We start from the raw sequence: 14,152 nt of genomic DNA, 5'->3' as shown, positions 1-14,152 counted from the left end.
CAATGTACATACCTAGAGCCTGCTTGACCTGGCCTACTGATGGTGGACCGGGTGAACCCCGCTACTCTGCCACTTTTGAGTTCAAGTATTGGTAATGCAACAGTTATACAGCCTTTGCACTTTGGTTAAAAAGCCACAATTATCAGGTACACCTTTTTAATAAGCATCCCATGCCTCTCCCCCCCCTTCCCCCCCCTCCCCCCCCTTTTTTTTTCCCCTCCCCCCTTTCCTCCTTCCCCCCCTTCTTTCCCCCCCACCCCTCTCTCCCCCCTTTCTTCTCTATCCCCCCCTCTCCCCTTGTCCAAATCTCTCCCCTCCCCCCTTTTCCCCTCCCTCTCTTTCCCCTCCTATCCCTTCCTATAATTTTAAGATATTGATCCCTCATGGGAATAACACTAACCGAGAACTTACACATGTACCTATCAGCTACTGAAGTGAATTGTACCTTTCGTTCTTACATTTCCCACCCTCCACTTTTATTTTGGTATTTTACTGTTATATGCATTACCTGGGGGCAATAAGAAATAACTTGCATTTTTTCCCCCTTTTTTTGTTCTATTGTTTGTTTTCCACTTTACTTAACTTTAAATCGTTCTTACTATCCCCGTTGGCGGCGGGGAGCAGTCAATGCTCACCCTCTCTACGGTGCACTCACTCTTTGACCGGATTTGCGGTTGCAGAGCCGGTGCACACATTTGTCGGGCACTACTGACTTACTGCCTCCTTATTAGGAAGATCACTCAGTACTTCGCCCGACACCCTATGCTCTCCCTCTCTTTCCCTTCTTTCCTCCCCCTCTTTGATTCTACACTTTTACTTTCTAACCTTCTCTGTGTCAGCTGGCTCGCGTGGACCCTGCACTCATTGTCATTGGCTTCCTATACACCCTATAATGGCCCCACTTGAAATCCTTACCCTAAACGTTAAGGGACTAAACTCACCACATAAGCGAGTAAAGGCATTTCAAACCTTTGCATCCTTAAAGGCTAAAGTCGTAGCCCTCCACGAAACCCATTTTTCCACACGCCAAACCCCGAGCTTTTTTAGCTCTAGATACCCGCAAGTATTTACTGCTTCAGCAAGCACCAAACATAGAGGAGTTTTGATAGCTTTCCACCACACCATGCCATTTACCCCCCTGTCTGAGATAAAAGACCCTGAAGGTCGCTATCTCATCCTCGTGGGGCTATTGCAGGACATAACCACAACCTTCATCTCCTATTACGCCCCCAACACAAATCCGAACCCCTTTTTTTCACATTTATTACAAGTTGTGCAAACACACTGTAGGGGAACCTTGTTTCTGTGCGGTGACTCCAACTCAGTATTGCAGCCACACATAGATAAATCACCCTATGCCCCAGAACATTAGACTCCTTCTACACAATTTCATAAACTAATACAGATGGCCTCCCTCCTGGACACTTGGAGAGAATTCAATCCCACTAAGAAAAATTATACATTTTACTCACACCCACATAAATCTTTTTCCAGGATTGACCATATATTTATTTCTATAGCATCTGCCCCACTCCTCCTCCACTCACACATCCAACCAATTACATGGACAGATCATTGTGCTGTTATCACCACAGTGTCATCCTTAATCCCACAAGCTACCAACAGATCATGGTGCATGAATGACTCTCTATTGACCAACCCATCATACTCTCTGGATATCCAGGTAGCCCTTAAAGAATATCTTGCACATAACGCCACCCCTGACATCTCTCCCATCCTGCTCTGGGAAGCACACAAACCCGTGATACGAGGCACATGTATCTCAGTGGCGTCGCACCTTAATAGAGACAAGAAACACAAATTACGTCAACTTGAATCAGATTACCACGATAGTTTCCTTTTATTCCAAACCAACCCAACCGAAACACACAAATTAACGTTAGAAAAAATTAAATTAGAGCTAGATTTACTTCTGGCTGAGACGGCTGATAAGGCTATCCGTAGGACTAGCCACACGATCTACACCAAAGCGAACAAACCGGACACCTACCTGGCTTTACGTCTACGTAGACCAGACCGTACTCGTATTCCCAATAGACTCAGACTGGCTAAAGACACAATCACTAGCAATCCTGTTAAGGTTCTCTCAGAGTTCCGTAAACAGCTAGCAAATCTCTATGACTCTAAAACAGCGTTTCCATTGCGTCAAGCAGAGAAACTCTTTCACAATTTACCTATCCCAACCCTGTCTGAAGCCAGTCGCTGGCTCATGGAGAGTATGATCACGACAGATGAAGTTTTAGCAGCCATCAAAGCCCTCAAACCTCATAAGCGCCCGGGCCCTGATGGCCTTCCCAGTCTCTACTATAAAAAATTTGCTGCAGAACTATCTCCCCTTCTCACCAATACATTTAACACCATACTAAAACAACACTCTTTTGGCAGAGACACATTGACAGCCCTTATCTCAATGATCCCCAAACCAAACACTGATAGTACATTGTGGTCCAACTATAGGCCAATTTCACTTCTCAACGTAGATATCAAGATCTTAGCCAAAATCCTTGCCCTACGCCTCAATCCTATCATTGGAGGCTTAATACACAAAGACCAGGTCGGCTTTATACCCAAACGACAAGCGAGTGACAACATTAGACGTGTAATTCTTCTACAACACCTGGCCCGCTCCCGTAAGATCCCTATGCATCCCCTCTCCCTAGATATACGGAAAGCTTTTGACACAGTCTCCTGGCCCTACCTATTTTATATTCTCCAGCGTTGGGGCTTCGGTCCAAACTTTTTAAGTCGGATCAACGCCCTTTACAACCACCCACAAGCATATGTGCAATATTCCGGATTTAGGTCAGATCCCTTCCCAATCGCACGGGGGACTAGACAGGGCTGCCCCTTATCTCCCCTGCTTTTTGCACTCACTATCGAACCACTAGCAGCCCTGATTAGATCTAACCCTGACATCCGAGTAGAAGTAGCATCAGTTTCCCATAAATTGTGCCTCTTTGCTGACGATGCCCTAATGTTTATTACGTCACCTCATACTACATTACCAAACCTTATGAGCACTTTAGATAAATTCTCTCGCATATCTGGACTTGAAGTCAACCAATCCAAATCCAAGGCCCTCAATGTGTCTCTGCCACAAGCCGACCTCGAAACATTACGTAGAAATTTTCCCTTCCACTGGTCCTCCTCATCTATTCCCTATTTAGGGATCAAGTTAACTAAAGACCCATCCAACCTATTCCAATCTAACTATCTCCCAATGCTCTCCCAATTATCTTCACTACTTAACTCTTGCTGCCACTATGCGTCTCCTGGTTAGGACGAATCGCAGCTGTAAAAATGTCTCTATTGCCAAAGCTTTTGTACTTGTACAGAGTGCTCCCTATTACAGTCCCACCCTACTATCATAGGATTGTACAAAACAAAGTTTTCAAATACATCTGGGGTCCTATTAGACCCAGAGTGGCGAGACCGGTTCTTCTCCGTAACAAGCTCTGTGGCGGCCTGGGCATTCCCAACTTTTCACATTATTACCATGCAGCCCATCTAGCCCAGTCAATATTATACCATGCTAAAACAGAGACACCGCTTTGGGTTGCCCTCGAGGCCACAGACTTACACCCGATTAATGTAGCTAATTTACTATGGCTCCCCACATCAGCACGTAGACCCATAACCAATCCACTAACACAACACACGCTTAATTTATGGGACAGATTGAAAATCCCCTTTAAACTAATTTCTCCACACTCCCCACTTCTATCTTACCTAGGCCACCCCCCAATTCTACCCAGCTCGCACAGAGCCAGCTTCATTCTATGCCTGGGTCCAGGCGGGCCTGATTCGCATTTGCGATTTAGTTAGTGGAGATTCTGTAAAATCATTCCCAAATATCCAGGAACAAGCTCAACTCCCCTACACAGAATGTTTGCGCTACCTCCAAATTAAACATTTTGTGCAAACAATTATAAAATCTAACTCAGGGTTGGACACTCTAACTGAGTTTGAGCATATGTGCAACTCGGACCCGCATGCCCCAGGTATCATTACCCATCTATACTCCCACCTTACATTACCGCCCCCAGATCTCCCCACCTATGCACAGCGATGGTTAAGGGACCTCGATGTTACCCTTGAACTGGATGACTGGACGACCATATGGTCTAACACAAAAAACTCATCCCAAAATGTTGTAGCTTCAGAAGCGAATTATAAAGTGTTAATGCGCTGGTATCTTGTTCCAGCTAGAATCACTAAATTTCTACCTGAGTCCTCTCCAAGCTGTTTTAGGGGGTGTGGAGACAGGGGCACGCATCTACATATTTGGTGGACATGCCCTTTGGTGCAGTGCTTTTGGGCAACAGTATTCCAGATGGCATCCACCCTCCACCAAATTACCTTATCTCCTAGCCCTACAGTGGCCCTCCTTAACCTTTTTCCGCAAGATTACACCAGAACACAACTCCGTCTCCTCCTACACTTATTTACTGCAGCTAAGCAGACGATTGCTAAGGCTTGGAAAACACCCACTCTTAACATAGTCGAAATGAAGAACAGGATTACCCAAGCAATGATACATAGCAAAATTGAAGCAAGAATTCTAGATAAAATCCCTCAACATTCCAGAATCTGGCAGCCCTGGGTTGTACATTTTTTACCAGCAGATATCGACGAAAGCCTGGTGTTGCTTTAGGTGGAACTTAACATCAACTTGAGACTTTGGGATGGCTCCTGTGCCCGCGCGGGCTGGCCCACACCTCCTCCCTCTCTGTTTCTCCTACCCACATCTCCTTCTCTTAACCCCCCTCTTTACTACTACTTTTCTTCTTATCACTCTTCTACCCCACCCTACCTTTTGAATTTAAATATTGGTAATGTACTCTGTTACATGCAACGGTTTTGGTGGCCTCCCCACCACTGTTCTTGGGGAATGGTCAACACCTTATTGTAGTAAAACTGGGAACGTAGCTCCCTTTAGTCATTCATATATCTAATCATACTGATTCAGCATCTTGCTAGATAAAGAATATTCCTGCTGTTATACTATCCAGTTTTCTGTATGCTTATGTTCTTTTACATTACTTTTATGTACACTGTCACCTGTTCTTACGATACTATGTATTGAATTTAATGTAACAGTTGTATGTGAAATTACCAATAAAATATTTGAAAAGGAAAATCTTTGTGCTGGACGCAGCTGAGAGTGGCATTGTTACGTAAGTGACAGCGTGGTGTGAGTTTGGCTGGTCCTTTGTCTCAAGTTAGCGAGGAGGGTAGGGATCTGACACCTGCGTTCTTCACATATTTGCTGGCGGCGTAGCGGGATAGTTTTGCATTAAGAGTATTCAGTGCACTGTTAGGAATTAGCTCTGCACTTTTTTTTTTTTTTTAAAGCGAGACATACAGCTCCTTCCTACACCTTCTTCCTATCTCTGCTTTCTGTTCTATTTTTTCTGCTTGAAACATGTCTGGGTTGTCAGCATATAAAAAGATGAGCAAAAATGAACTGACTGCTGAGTGCACAGGAAGAGGAATTGACGTCGGTGGCAAAAATTGTGAAGGCTTGATACATGCCCTACAGGAGTTTGATATCCGGGCAGACCAGAACCTGGGGAAAACTGGACCTGAAAGGGTTTCCGCTACTCCAGAGCCCAGTGGTTCAGATTTGGCCTCACCAGATGGGCATGCAGAGACTGATACTGGAATACCACAGATTGTTACCTCCAAACCACCGCAAGAGCAGGCCAGCATCATATTGCCTGAAACCAGCATAGACACTCCTCAAATGCAAGAAACATGACAACACCTCAAGGAGACATCCTGTGGTGTACCTACAGTTTCTTGAACACCAGGCTGCAGCTGAGAGGCTGCAGAACGCAGGACTGAGAGAGAGGCTGCGGAACTCCAGGCTGAGAGAGAGGCTGATCGTCGGCACGACCTGGAGATGGCTAGGCTCCAACAGCAGCGACAGGCCCAGAACCTTGGATCCCTAGAGCACAGGGATGACTCTCTGCCAGTGACCCTGGCAGTCAAATTCCCAGTTATGGAAAAGGACAGTGACATTGACATGTATCTACTGTCGTTTGAAAAAACTTGCCGTCAGTACCATCTGCCCCAGCACAATGGGCCCGGTACCTGATGCCAGGGCTATGAGGCAAGGCCCTGAATGCTTATGTCAAACTGTCAGCAGAGCAGGACGACGATTATGAGGCCTTAAAGGCTGCGATCATCCAAAATTTTCAGCTAACCCTGGAAGTGTACCGGAAGCGTTTTAGGTCCTTGCAAAAGGGGCCTGGGGACTCATGCATGGATGTGGTAAATCCACATTCCGGCAGTGGACTAAAGGCTTGAAAGCCAATTCTTTAGGCAACCCGATGGTACTTCCACCTACTGCCCTCTCACTATGTCTAAAGTTTTTGGAGAATTCTACCACAAATTGTACAACTGCCTACAAACGGATTCCCACTACAACTTTATACAAGAGAAATTTGACTCTTTTTTTGGCACCTTACATCTACCCAAACTCTCCCCTGACCACCTTTTGTTTCTGAACTCTGCAGTCACTCCTGAGGAATTAGCCAACACAGTCAAAAATCTTCCTACTCAAAAATCCCCTGGCCCAGATGGCTTACCCTATGCATACTACAAAACTTTCTTGCCAATTTTGAGCCTGCATTTGATCTCCCTCTTTGACTCCCTATTTAAAGGTACTAAACCCCACCCTAAATTCCTGGATGCCCATATCTCCGTGATCCCGATACCTGGTAAAGATCCCTCCCTCCCAGACAATTATAGGCCCATTGCTTTACCTAACTCCGATTGCAAGATATTTACAAAGATCCTAGCTAATCGACTATCCCACTTGATACGCAGACTCATACGTAAGGATCAAGTAGGCTTTGTGACAGCAAGACATACGGGCAATAACACGAGACGCACCATAGACCTTATAAACCTGTTAAATAAAATGCCCAGCCCTGATTTTAAGCCTTGACGCACAAAAAGCCTTCGATAGGTTCAGCTGGCCCTTTATGTTTACTACACTCTCTAACTATGGTTTCGATGGCCCCTTCATAGCTGCGCTACACGCTCTATACTCCCGACCCTCCTCCCAAGTTCAATTATCCTCCTACTTATCACCATCCTTCTCTTTGAGTAATGGTACCAGGCAGTGATGTCCGTTATCCCCCTACTTTTCATTCTATGCCTGGAACCCCTGGCTGCAGCCATCCGCATCCACCCTGATATCCATGGAGTTTCCCTACATCAAAACGAAAATAAACTGTCGCGGACGACATTCTACTGACTCTAACCAGACCCCACACTTCACTCCCAAACCTACAGGCCCTGCTTAAAGAATTTAGTCTCCTCTCAGGATATAAGATCAACACAAGTAAAATGGAAGCTCTACCAATACTCATCCCACCCTCAGATCTTACTCTCCTACAACAGAATTATTCCTACCACTGGTGCCCAAACTCCCTTAAATACTTAGGGATTAATCTAACCTCCTCATACGCAGCCCTTTATCAGGCCAACTTCCCCCCACTCTTCCGTGACATTGACCTACTCTTGAGACAGTGAGATACTTATCCCATCTCTCTCTTGGGTCGCATCAATGTCCTGAATATGTTCATTCTGCCGAGACTCCTTTACCTATTCCAAACCCTACTGATCCCCGTCCCAATGTCACAGCTCAAGGCTACCCAGAGGTCATTATCTGGCACTATAAAGCCCACCGAATAGCTAGATCGGTCGCACTAGCCCCTATGTCCAGAGGTGGGTTGGGAGCCCTGGACCTTATAAAATACTATTTTGCCACCCATTTAAAACCGATCATTACTTGGTCTTCCAGAATGGCATCCAATATCTGGTCAGAAATTGAAAATTGAATATTTAAATTGTATTTTTTATTAAAGGATTTCAAAAGTACAGAAGGAAAGGAAACATCAAACAGTTGTCAGAACATAATAAGTACAATCATTGAAGAAGTACATACCATAGGCTGAAGCCTTAAAGAAAGCATTACAAATGAGGGTACCTAAATCAGTAGGGATGAGCCGAACACCCCCCGGTTCGGTTCGCACCAGAACCTGCGAACGGACCGAAAGTTCGCACGAACGTTAGAACCCCATTGACGTCTATGGGACTCGAACGTTCGAAATCAAAAGTGCTCATTTTAAAGGCTAATTTGCATGGTATTGTCCTAAAAAGGTTTTGGGGACCCGGGTCCTACCCCAGGGGACATGTATCAATGCAAAAAAAACTTTTAAAAACGGCCGTTTTTTCGGGAGCAGTGATTTTAATGATGCTTAAAGTAAAAAAAAAAAAGTGAAATATTCCTTTAAATATCGTACCTGGGGTGTGTCTATAGTAGGCCTGTAAAGTGGCTCGTGTTTCCCGTGTTTAGAACAGTCCCTGCACCAAATGTCATTTTTAAAGGAAAAAATCTCATTTAAAACTGCTTGCGGGTTTAATGTCATGTCGGGTCATGGCAATATGGATGAAAATCAGTGAGACAAACGGCATGGGTACCCCCCAGTCCATTACCAGGCCCTTTGGGTCTTGTATGGATATTAAGGGGAACCCCGCACCCAAATTAAAATAAGGAAAGGCCCTATATACTCTGAACAGCAGTATACAGGCGGTGCAAACAAGACAGGGACTGTAGGTTTGTTGTTAAGTAGAATCTCTTTGTTACTTTGAACGGGTAAATTTTTAAAGCGTTTAGCTCCAGCCAAAAAATCTTTTTTAAGCTTTTTGGAAAACATAGGGAAGGGTTATCACCCCTGTGACATTTGTTTTGCTGTCTTTTCTCCTCTTCAGAAGATTTCACCTCACTTTTTGTCCCAATGAAAAATGTTTTTTGAAAATTTGGGTTTTTTGTGGAACAAGGATTGGAAAGCATCAGTGGAAAGGAGAAATTGTTTTCCCATATTAACTCTTACAGGAGAGAATTTCCCTTCCTAGGGGTAGATTTCATCTCACTTCCTGTTGTCTCCTTCCGTTTGCAAGTAGGAGTCGTTTGTAAGTTAGATGTTTGAAAGTAGGGTCCTGCCCTATATACTCAGCAGAAATTTGGGCCTTAGGTGTTGCTGTGGCCACAACACTGTAAGCCCTCACAGGGCCCTGCTGTGAAATATTAGATCAAGAATTGTAATTACATGCCCCTGTTGAACAGGAGCTGAAAAATTAGGCCTTAGGCACTGGTGCTGGTGCCACAACACTGCAACCCCTTACAGACACTCTAGTTGGAACGCAGGAACGAGCCCTGCTGCAAAGTATTGCATCAAAAATTGTAATTACACGCCCCTGTTAGACAGGGGCAGAAAAATTGGGCCTTAGGCACTGGTGCTGGTGCCACAACACTGCAACCCCTCACAGACACTCTAGTTGGAACGCAGGAACGAGCCCTGCTGCAAAGTATTGCATCAAAAATTGTAATTACACGCCCCTGTTAGACAGGGGCAGAAAAATTGGGCCTTAGGCACTGGTGCTGGTGCCACAACACTGCAACCCCTCACAGACACTCTAGTTGGAATGCAGGAACGAGCCCTGCTGCAAAGTATTACATCAAAAATTGTAATTAACACGCCCCTGTTAAACAGGGGCTGAAAAATTGTGCCTTAGGCACTGGTGGTGGCGCCCAGAACCAAAAATGTTCTTACAAGCTATCAGCGTGATGATTGAGGAGGAAGAGGATAATTACTCAGGGATAGTCACTCAGCATCAGCATAGGCAGTCTTTGAAGGGATCTGAGATTTCAAAAAAAATTATTCGGTTACATCAGCATCAGGTGCTTGGTAGCTGGTGGTGATCCAAGACTCATTCATTTTTATGAAGGTCAGCCGATCGACCGAGTCGGTGGACAGACGCACCCTGTGATCGGTTACCACGCCTCCAGCAGCACTGAATGTGCGTTCCGAAAGAACGCTGGATGCAGGACAGGCCAGTAGCTCAATTGCATACTGTGCAAGCTCTGGCCAGTGATCCATCCTCAAGACCCAGTAACCCAGAGGATTTTCGGTGGGAAAGGTGTCCAAGTCTGATCTTGCCCCTAGGTATTCCTGCACCATGTAAAACAGACGCTGGCGATGGTTGCTGGAACCGATCATACCTTGGGGCTGCGGACCAAAAAATTGTCTGAATGCATCGGTCAAACGGCCACCTTCTCCACCACTCCTTCTTTGACTGACCGAAGCCTCAGCAACACGTTGTCCAGAAACAGGAGTTTGTAACCTCCCAGTCTCTGGGAACGCATTGCACAGACCTTTCTGCAAGGCCTCCCGAAGATGTTTCATCCTCTGCTCCCTCTGCGATGGCAAGATAAGGTCCGCAACCTTACCCTTGTAACGTGGATCAAGGAGGGTTGCCAGCCAGTATTGGTCCTTCTCCTTGATACCACGAATACGAGGATCCTTACGCAGGCTTTGCAGGATCAGGGAGGCCATGCAGCGTAGGTTTGCTGAGGCATTCGGTCCGGAGTCCTCTGGGTCACTAAGGACGACAACGTCCGCAGCCACCTCCTCCCAGCCACGTACAAGTCCATGTGTTTCTTGGGACTGATCCCTTAAAGACTGCTGCTGATGCTGAGTGCCAGGCTCCACCTCCATACTGACACAATCTTCCTCCTCCTCCTCCTCCTCGTCCTCTTCCTGTGTGATCGGCGGGCACGCAGGAACACTGTCTGGATAAAGGGGGCCTTGAGAGCTAAGGAAGTCCTCCTCTTCCTGCCTCTGTTCTGCCTCAAGTGCCCTGTCCATTATTCCACGCAGCGTGTGCTCCAACAGGTGGACAAGGGGGACAGTGTCACTGATGCATGCACTGTCACTGCTCACCATCCTCGTGGCCTCCTCGAATGGTGACAGGACAGTGCATGCATCCCTGATCATGGCCCACTGGCGTGGGGAAAAAAAAACAAGCTCCCCTGACCCTGTCCTGGTGCCATAGTCGCACAGGTACTCATTGATGGCCCTCTGCTGCGTGTGCAGCCGCTGCAGCATGGCCAACGTTGAGTTCCACCTGGTGGGCATGTCACAGATTAGGCGGTTCTTGGGCAGGTTAAACTCCTTTTGGAGGTCCGTCAGCTGAGCACTGGCATTATATGACCGGCGGAAATGCACACAGACTTTCCTGGCCTGCCTCAGGACATCCTGTAAGCCCGGGTACCTGCCCAAGAACCGCTGCACCACCAAGTTAAGGACGTGAGCCAAACAGGGCACATGGGTCATTTGTCCCTGTCGGAGGGCAGAGAGGAGGTTGGTGCCATTGTCGCAAACCACCATTCCTGCCTTAAGTTGGCGTGGCGTCAACCACCTCTGAACCTGCCCCTGCAGAGCTGACAGAACCTCTGCCCCAGTGTGGCTCCTGTCCCCCAAGCACACCAGCTCAAGCACCGCATGGCATCTTTTGGCCTGCGTACTTGCGTAGCCCCTTGAACGACTACAGAGCACCGCTGGTTCCGAGGAAGAGGCCATGGAGGAAGAAGAAGAGGAGGGGGTGGAGGAGAGAGGTGTGTCACAATCAGCATTTTGGAGGCGTGGTGGCGGAACAACCTCCAACACTACTGCACCTTGTCCTGCATCTTTCCCAGCTGCCAGCAGAGTCACCCAATGTGCCGTGAAACTTAGGTAACGTCCCTGTCCATGCCTGCTGGACCATGAGTCAGCGGTAATATGCACCTTACCGCTGACCGCCCTGTCCAGCGAGGCATGGACATTGCCTTCCACATGCCGGTAGAGAGCCGGAATCGCCTTCCGTGAGAAAAAGTGGCGTTTGGGTACCTGCCACTGAGGAACCGCACATTCCACAAACTCACGGAAGGGGGCAGAGTCTACCAACTGAAAAGGCAGCAGTTGAAGTGCTAGCAATTTTGCCAAGCTAGCATTCAACCGCTGGGCATGTGGATGGCTGTATGCTGCAGCAGGGGGAGCATGACTGCCAGATTGCTGTCCTTCTTGGGCACCCCCTCTGTCCGTGCTCATGTTACTGCCTTCATCGAGCTCAGTATCATCATCAGAGCCTTCCAAACGCTGGGCATCCTCCTGGAGCATGTACCCAACACTGTGGTCAAACAGTTCGAGGGAATCCTCATGAGGACATGGTGGAGCTAGGGAAGGAGTCACTGATGACATTGAGCTGAGGGAAGAGGCCGCTGCTTTGCCAGACAAAGCACCCTGGGCATGGGTGAGAGAGGATGAGGAGGATGAGGACGGCTTGGTCATCCACTCGACCAAGTCTTCCGCATGTTGCGGCTCAACACGGCCAGCTGCCGAAAAAAAGGCCCAGCGTGTCCCATGGCCACGTGCTGATGAGGATGCACCGTCTTCACGACCAGCACTAGACACAGAGCCTGCTTGCCCTCTCTTATTGGCTTGTGACTGTCTGCCTCTCCTTCTTGGCCTTCCAGACATACTAATGGCCTGTAGCTGCACTAAGCTGGGATAGAACACCAGTAATTTTCTTCAGGTAGCTTTATATACTGTAACCAGACAAGCCTGCCTGTCAGTAGGAAGATAACAGGAACGGATCTAGCTGAACACTGTGAGCAGGACGCACTGTACTAAATGTAAATAGTCTAGCTGCCTGACCGTGGTACTAATAGGATCAAATAGAACACCAGTAATTTTCTTCAGGTAGCTTTATATACTGTAACCAGACAAGCCTGCCTGTCAGTAGGAAGATAACAGGAACGGATCTAGCTGAACACTGTGAGAAGGACGCACTGTACTAAATGTAAATAGTCTAGCTGCCTGACCGTGGTACTAATAGGATCAAATAGAACACCAGTAATTTTCTTCAGGTAGCTTTATATACTGTAACCAGACAAGCCTGCCTGTCAGTAGGAAGATAACAGGAACGGATCTAGCTGAACACTGTGAGCAGGACGCACTGTACTAAATGTAAATAGTCTAGCTGCCTGACCGTGGTACTAATAGGATCAAATAGAACACCAGTAATTTTCTTCAGGTAGCTTTATATACTGTAACCAGACAAGCCTGCCTGTCAGTAGGAAGATAACAGGAACGGATCTAGCTGAACACTGTGAGCAGGACGCACTGTACTAAATGTAAATAGTCTAGCTGCCTGACCGTGGTACTAATAGGATCAAATAGAACACCAGTAATTTTCTTCAGGTAGCTTTATATACTGTAACCAGACAAGCCTGCCTGTCAGTAGGAAGATAACAGGAACAGATCTAGCTGAACACTGTGAGCAGGACGCACTGCACTAAATGTAAATAGTCTAGAAGATAACAGGAACGGATCTAGCTAAACTGAATACAGTGTATATATATATATGCAACACCTGGGATGCATATATATACACACAATACACTCTAAGTGCAGCTAACTGACTGACTGTTCTGCCTAATCTATCTAACTCAAATCAAATGACACTGTCTGTCTCTCTCTCTCTCTCAATGAACGCCGGAACACACACTACACAGGGCCGCCGTGTAGGCGGCCTTATATAGTGTGGGGCGTGTACTAAATCCCCTGAGCCATAATTGGCCAAAGCCTCCTTGGCTTTGGCCAATTATGGCTCTCTGTTCAGGCGGCGCTGTGATTGGCCAAGCATGCGGGTCATAGTGCATGCTTGGCCAATCATCAGCAAGCAATGCACTGCCATGCCGCAGTGAATTATGGGCCGTGACGCGCCACACGAATTTGGCGCGAACGGCCCATATCGTTCGCAATTCGGCGAACGGGCGAACAGCCGATGTTCGAGTCGAACATGGGTTCGACTCGAACACGAAGCTCATCCCTATAAATCAGCACCCAACAACACAGCAGTGGAGATCTCCTCTGGGACACCCACCTCTCTCATCCCACTTCCGGCACCCCAATCGATGAAAACATAGGCACCGGTACACGGGAACGAGTTCCCCCAACTCCGGTGAGGTTGTCGACTATGCCACATGTTATCCAGAGGTGGTGGCTCTCTCCTCCCTCCGAGCAGACAAGGTCGCTGAAGCTCTGCTGGGAATCTTCACAAGAGTGGGATTCCCAGCCAAGCTCATTAGCAATCAAGGCCCTCAGTTTGTGTCCGACTTGATGCAAGCTCTCTGTTTGAAAATACAGATGACGCGGAAGTGCGCATGCGCGGGTCTCCCAACATGGCTGCGTAAGCCAGGAGCTCCGCTCTGCCCGAGCCAATGAGTCGCACT

Source organism: Aquarana catesbeiana, linkage group LG08 (genome assembly GCF_042186555.1).
Source record: "Aquarana catesbeiana isolate 2022-GZ linkage group LG08, ASM4218655v1, whole genome shotgun sequence".
In the NCBI taxonomy this organism is placed as follows: domain Eukaryota; kingdom Metazoa; phylum Chordata; class Amphibia; order Anura; family Ranidae; genus Aquarana; species Aquarana catesbeiana.
The sequence above is the reverse complement of the archived record's forward strand: the minus strand, read 5'-3'. Positions refer to the sequence as shown.